This window comes from Asterias amurensis, chromosome 10, assembly GCF_032118995.1.
Source record: "Asterias amurensis chromosome 10, ASM3211899v1".
In the NCBI taxonomy this organism is placed as follows: domain Eukaryota; kingdom Metazoa; phylum Echinodermata; class Asteroidea; order Forcipulatida; family Asteriidae; genus Asterias; species Asterias amurensis.
Window position 1 is genome coordinate 15,401,422 of NC_092657.1, and position 7,934 is coordinate 15,409,355.

Below are 7,934 nucleotides of genomic sequence, written 5' to 3' on the forward strand. Positions count from 1 at the left end.
TAAAGCCATTGGACCCTTTCGGTACAGAAAATCACAGATTTACAAATAATTTACAGGGTTTACAGAAGGTGATGGTGAAAGACTTTCCTTGAAATATTAGTCAATGAAATGCTTTACTTTTTGAGAAAACAGTAAAACAATATAAATTCTCGTTAGCGAGAATTACGGATTTATTTGAAACACACGTCATGACGCGGCGAAACGCGCGGAAACAAGAGTGGGTTTTCCCGTTATTTTCTCCCGACTCCGATGACCGATTGAGCCTAAATTTTCACAGGTTTGTTGTTTTATATATAAGTTGTGATACACGAGGTGTGGGACTTGGACAATACTGTGTACCGAAATTGTATAATGGCTTTAAGGTGAAATTGACGGCACTTTACCTGGCACCCTAGCTGCCAGGTAAAGTGCCGTCAATTTCACGGTATAAGTTTCGCAAACTACCCCTTTAAAGGGACACACCGGCCGAATTGGGCTATTTGGGCTACAAAATAGACTAAGATATAACTTCAACGGTCTTCCAGGAATGAAGAAGAACAGTCCTAAAAAAAAATCATCAAGTTTAGCCGTTTTTGAGCATTTTAAGACAAAAACGCAGGTCGCGTGATTGTTCTAACCAAAAAGTGGTACAAACAATCACGTGACCTTCCGGGCTAGTTTTACTTTCAGCCGTCTAAAAGTAACTTACTTAACCAAATTTAAATCTTTTTTTTACAAAATTATTTACGAATAATTGACGAAAAAGATCATGTATTCAAATTATCGCTACAAAATGTAAATAATGGTGAAAAATCTAACGTAAGATTCACATTCAAAGAGTCCGTGAAACGGAAGCTTGTTATATGGCCGCTTTGGTTTTTTTAAATCATTGTTCGCTAAATACGTGACATTTTGATGTTTTTTTTTTACAGCAACCATCTATAAAAACATTAATTATGATTCTACACCCCTAAATTGCGTAAACAGTGAGCCGGTGTGTCCCTTTAAGGTACAATTTTCAAAACGTCCACTGTAAAACTCACCGCACTTTACCTGGCATCTAGCATCTAGGGTGCCAGGTAAACTGCCGCAAATTTCACGGATATTTGTTTGTACAGTGCACCAGCCTTAATCGATGGGGAGGAAGCCATTGACATTGCGGATTAAGAAGAGGGTTGGACATTACTCATCAATCAATCAGACGTAATGATGAGAGGTCGGGAAATGCACTTAAGGGTCTAGAAATAAAAACAATGTTGATAGCTTAAATCAGTCCGTTAGCAATTAAGCGCTTGGTGTTAGACACAAGTGGCTTTCCAATTGCGGTAGACGGTTGGAGGGGTGAGGTTTTTAGGTCGGGTGAACAACCCTCGATATCCTCAAGGATCCTCAAAGGCCTACCAAGTAATCTTAGTTTGATTACGTGTTCTTGTGTGTCTAGGAACAGTAAGTAACCGTTAGGGTGTGTTATGACTTGTTGATTGAAAACTATTCAAAGACATTTAATTAAGCAAAGGTGCGACTTGTTGCCGGGCATTTCCATCACGGGAAAACAATTCTCGTTTACTTGCGCTGACTATTGTTGCGTTTGATAAGCTTCCCTTGGTCGACACCCGTCTGCCCCCGCTACGTTCGAATAGCTTAGACAGCCTTACGGGGCCCACCCGGGTCAGCCCCTAGTGCCCCGCTTATTGAACGAGTCTCTTGGGGCTGACCCGGGGTGCAAGACGTCACCAAGTGAGGTAGAGTGATTGTCCGATTAGCTTTTTTTTTCAGGGGCTCACCAGAATGAGCACCGCTGGGTCGACCCGGGGAAGCTAATCGAATGCACCCCCAAACGGTGTGACGCTTGTCCAAATGTTGTACATCACTTGGTTTTAAGCCATGCTGAAACTTCGACCCTGCCTCTGGTTAGGGATGTGGTCTTTTCAACTAACATTAAGAGCTGGATTAAAAGCAGCTTAGTGTATAAACCATCGTGGGAATTTGGCTTACTGTCGTTGTGGTCCTTGGCTCGCAGCCATAGAGCAAAACACACACAGTTGCAGGGCGAAGCTTTATCTTTAGATCTCTTGAAAAACAATACTTAATACAAACTGCATTGACTCGTTGAAAACCTGAAGCCTAGAGGTCATGGAAATATCCAATACTTTGATTGAAGTACGAGTTTTGTTCCTCGCACTAATCTGAATTCCACTGAGACATTGAAGCCACGTATTAGGCAGGCATGTAATACGAGGGATTAAAACTGTAGAGGTTTAACATGTTTTGTAAACAGCTCGAAAACAAGATTGACCATAACAAACTATGTGGTTGGAACGACTGGATATTTTGATTAGTCCATGAATAACTATGGAATGGAAAATAATTCACCGTTGGAAACATGATGGCTGGAGTCTGATGGTGTATGCCTGTCTCTCCCACCTGTTCAAAGGTGGATGCATTTTTTTTTGTAAAAAGTATGTGAATTCTTTTTAGACACCTCTCTGGTGACATTAACAGTACAAAATTAACACAGATCAAACAGCTCGAAAAAGTGGTTGACCATAACAGACTAAGTGGTTTGAAAGACTGGATTTGTTGATGGTTCCTTGATTGTACATGGATTGGAAAATAATTCACCCCTGTACACAAGGGGATGCGGTGGGGGTATTTTGTGAGTTTCCCTCCACCTGGTATGGGTCCTTGGGGGTCTACTGGCTGGCAGGTGTCTAATGCATGTGTATTCCTATCTACCGCATCTCGTTAAATGTGGATGCAATTTTGTTGCTAACAATTGGGGGATTTTCTTATTAGTCCACTGTTCAACGAGTAAAAACGACCAATCGCAAATACAAATTAACCAAGTTCTATTTCATCTTTTATTAAATGTCATTTATTAGTTGTATATTTAATAATAATTCATTACGTACAATGGTAACTTTTTTGGTTACATCATAATGCATCTTTGGGACTGTGTTGTTAAACAATCGAAGCCATTATTGGACGAACGGCCACTGCACGTTCACATGGACGTGACAGAGGGTATAACTTCATGTCTGGATTCAGCATTCGCGAACAAACGTGAACTCTCAGAAATCTATATTCCTGTAGTCGCTTCTCTGATTCAGTGTTTGTAGGTTGAACAGCCATCCAAAACAAGCTTCGAATTGAATAATTTCCTGAAATACTTTATTCAGTTGCTGTGTACCTGAGTTTATATGGCCATTAATCTACTGAGTACTTTCCAGGACATAATTTCAATCTGACGGGGTTCGGGTACTCTTGCCCAAGGATTGTTTCCGCACAATTAAACTGATCCTTGTTCTATGATCAGCTGGATTTATGATGGTCGAGTTTCCCGCTCAAACCCTCTGTATTTCACAGATTTTTCGTTTTAATCGCATCCATGTCACGTCCATTTGAAATAGTCAAATCCCTTTTTTACAATGCTGGCTCAACGACCACTCGGGTAGGTTTCCAGTGGGTCTAAAAACCGAGCTTGAATGACAATGGTTGACTTTAATTTCCGCGCCCATCTCCTGTATTTCCGCTGATTTCCGTTTTAATCGAATCCATGTCACGTCTACTTGGAAGAATGTTTAAGCTGCCGCAGGCTTAGATTTAAGGTGTTTGTGTGTTTGTGTGCTCAAATCGGAGAGGAACTGCCCATACAAAATTCAGATCCTTGTTTTGCGGTTTATTAAACAGTTTCGTCCCGTCTCCTTTAATATATTTCAAACAATTTAATGAATAGCCAACCTTTAAACCTCACCTCTTTCAGATAGCTGTATATCCCTTTAAAACCGGTAGCTTTGGCAGTAGCTGACACATGGAGTGTTATGTTTGGTGTTCATCGCACTGTCAACACCCATGGCACATAGCTGATATAATATTTATCATGAACCACCAGAACAATATCGAAGAAACAGTGAAGTACATATTTATTATAATGTGATGCTTGGTGTACATCTTACTGTTAAGAAAAACACCCATGGCACTAGTAGAGATCATATTTCCCACGAACCATGCACCAGGACAATATCGAAGACACAATCAAAGATGTATCAGATTCTCTGAATCGGGCAGTTGACCCCAAACGGCATCAGAATGCTCGTTCGTATAAAGCTTATCAGTTTTTGATCATTCATTGCCTGCTATGTGTCCTTTTCTTTGCTGAAGTACAAAAGTCACGTACTTGTTTAGCTGTGATGATCTGCACCTTTATAATGTATACTGTTTTAAACAGTTATTATTTTTTTTTTAGTATTACTCGCAGCTAAGAGTTGCGATGGACGCGTGTGCGGCACCATAATGTACTCCCGAGCCCGCACATACGCGGCTACAACGTGGTTCGAGAAGCAGGCATGCAAGGGCGCATTCAGCTGCCAGCCACATTAACCCATTACGACCACGGAGCACATCCAAGATCGAAAGTGTTTGATGTTTACGTGTTGGAAGTTGACAAACTAGTTCCACCGGCTTTGCCTCCCGAGCTAGTTTGTCAGTGTCAAATACCTGCAATTCCCTTATAACACAATTTCGGTGCAAGGACGCTTCAAATTAACTTATTTTTAATGATGACGACTTTTCCGAATGAAATTGTCTACTGGCGTAAGGCCAGGGCAGAAGCACAAAAGAAACAGTAATACACAGACCAGAATAAGAACGAATTATGTTTTGTATATTTATTGGTTTATTTCTTAAAAACATTACAAAGAAATTAACAGTTTGACAACCGATACGGTTGAATTGCACTAGATCATGTGCATTATAAATAAAACAAATCTTTAAAAAGAGCTAAAGGTTAAACATTTAAAACACACAATAGCAAATGAGTAAGTATTACAAAAAATCCAAACAACAAACAATCACCCAGCGCTTAAAACAAAAATGAGACTTAACAAAAATAAACGTTAACAAAGGGACAAATTGTAGATAAAAAGCCAACATTAGAATCAATACAGTTTAAATTAAAAGAATTAAACAAAAACCAAAAGCACACCAACAACTTTGAAAAACAAATTGGCAGCTAATAAAGGAATACTACTAGCTTAAGGCCTAAATGGATCACAATTTTATTGCACATTTAGTAATCTGGTTAAATTTGGAATGCAACTGTCTCTGTACCTGTTTAGTTCTACAAACTAGTTCCAAACTAGTTCCATTAGCAACCTGGTGCATTATTCATTCAACGCTCAATGTTGTGGCAGTGTGCTTGGATTATCCTTATTCCGGTACATTAGGTTAACGAAGTAAAATGCTCCATCGTCGTCTCAAAAATAAGGAAGCAAATGAGGAAGTTAATCATTTGCTGGACTGTTTACGACGGGATACTAGAACCGCTGCCGATCCATTCACATTAAAGAACGATTATGGTTGTTATGGGGATGCTTACTGAGTTTGATTGAAGATGGCTTTCAGCGTTGGAAACTCATGTAAAATATTCTACCTTTTGACCAAAATATTTTTTATTTTTTTTATTATTATTTTTTTTTATACACGGTGCATACTTAATTCAAACCCTGAAATGATGGCCGCTGCCATCATGCGTGTAAATAACCGATTGCAAGAGTGTATCACTATGATATCGAAATGGTGCTGTGGACAGTTTTCGCTGTCATCGTTGCTGTGTTATTGTACCGTTGCGGTCTTCCTTCGGTTTATCTTATGTAACCCCCTTAAAGCCACTATACACTTTCGGTACAGAAAAAAAAAAAACAATCACAGATTTACAAATAATTTACAGGGTTTACAGAAGGTAATGGTGAAAGACTTCTCTTGAAATATTGTTCCATGAAATGCTTTAATTTTTGAGAAAACATTAAAACAATGTCAATTTTCGATAGCGAGAATTCAGGATTCATTTGAAACACATGTCATGACACGGCGAAACGCGCGGAAACAAGAGTGGGTTTTCCCGTTATTTTCTCCCGACTCAGATGACGGTTGAGCCTGAATTTTCACAGGTTTGTTATTTTATATGTAAGTTGTAATACACGAAGTGTGGGACTTGGATAATACTGTTTACCGAAAGTGTATAATGGCTTTAAAGGCAGTGGACACTATTGGTAATTACTCAAAATAACTATGTCAAAAAACCTTATTTCGTAACGAGTAATGGGGGAGAGGTTAATATCATAAAACATTGTGAGAAACAGCTCCCTCTGAAGTGATGTAGTTTTCGAGAATAGAGTAATTTTCTACGAATTTGATTTCGAGACCTCAGATTTAGAACTTGTGTCGGAGTCAACCATCCCAAAGGCACACAACTTTGTGTGAAAACGGTGTTTTTATCATTATTAACATCGACGACCAATTGAACTCAACTTTTCACAGGTTATTTATTTTATGGATATGTTGAGATACATCGAGTGGGGAGTGGTCTTTGATAGATACCAAGAGTGTACAGTGTCTTTAAAATTATCTACTAACAATAATGGTTGGTTAAGGATGCTTACTGCACCGTATTGGAAATTATATTTCAACGCTGGAACGCGTACCCAAAAGTATATTAAAGGCAGTGGACAATAATGGTAATTGTCAAAGACTAGCCTTCACAGTTGGTGTATCTCAACGAAGGCATAAAATAACAAACCTGTGAAAATGTAAGCTCGATTTGGTCGTCAGAGTTATGAGATAACTATGAAAGAAAAAAAAAACGCCCTTGTCACACGAAGTTGTGTGCGTTTAGATGGTTGATTTCGAGACCTCAAGTTCTAAATCTGAGGTCTCGAAATAAAATTCGTGGAAAATTACTTCTTTCTCGAAAACTATGGCACCTCAGAGCGAGCCGTTTCTCACAATGTTTTATACCATCAACCTCTCCCCATTACTCGTCACCAACACAAGTTTTATGCTAATAATTATTTTCAGTAATAACCAATAGTGTCCACTGCCTTTAATCTTCGACCCAAACGAATATATTTTTATTTTATAAACTGTGCATACTCATTTGAAGTCCTACATTGATTGCCGTTGCCATTCTGAGAGAACATTCGCGCTTGCAAAGGTGCATCATAATGCTATCAAAATGGTGCATGTGGTCATTTATTTGGTTTCACTTTCGTTGTTGCATTGCTATTGTTGCTGTTGTCGTCTTCATTTAATTTAGTTGGTGAAAACTTCTTTAAAATTAACTACTTACTTTGTCAAGTTTGTTTAAATTTATCTTACATTTAGTTAGACCAGGTCCTACCCGGTCTCACCAAAGCTATATTGACCCCTGCACTTTCAACACAAAGCTATAAGGTATTAGCGTTCGTTTTATGAACTATTTCCATCGACGCACAAAAAGCTCACCATGGCTGACAGTTGATGGGTGTATGCATAAAGATGAGATCGTTCCAGAGGGTTAAAACCATTCATGGCATGGCCCTGCGGCGTTTATGCTTCGTATCGCGTGTCCGTAATACGATACAGATCAACAACTCTATCCCATTCTACAGGCTTTAAATCCGGCGTCCTCCCAACTGAGTTCCTGCTTGTTTAATTCTTCTTGGTCAAAATAAAAAGCTTTGTAATTTTTTACACAATAAGGACCGGATTTAAGCTTTACATTATTGTTAATACGGTTTGCATCGGGGAAAAGATAGCTATGCAATTCCATTCGCATTCCAGTAAACAAAACGCCCATAGATCGGCATCGTGTCCATTTTACAGGCTTACCACGTCATCCCAACTAAGGAGATTGCCTTGTTGTTTAAGTTTAAAAGCTTTGTACCCAACAAGATGACCTGATACAATGTTTACTTATTATTTAATCCGGTTTCGTTGGGAAAAAAATAGCGGTGTAATTCAATTCATATTCCAGAGAAGCAAATAGGACGTAAGACAAGCATCAATATCTTGAGAGGTACTGTAACCTAGAGTTTCCCGTTTGAATATCAAAGGACAATAATTGTAATCACATAAATGAAATAAGCCATACCATGACAAAAACAAAATAAACAATGGTAAATTGGTTCGTGAAAGTT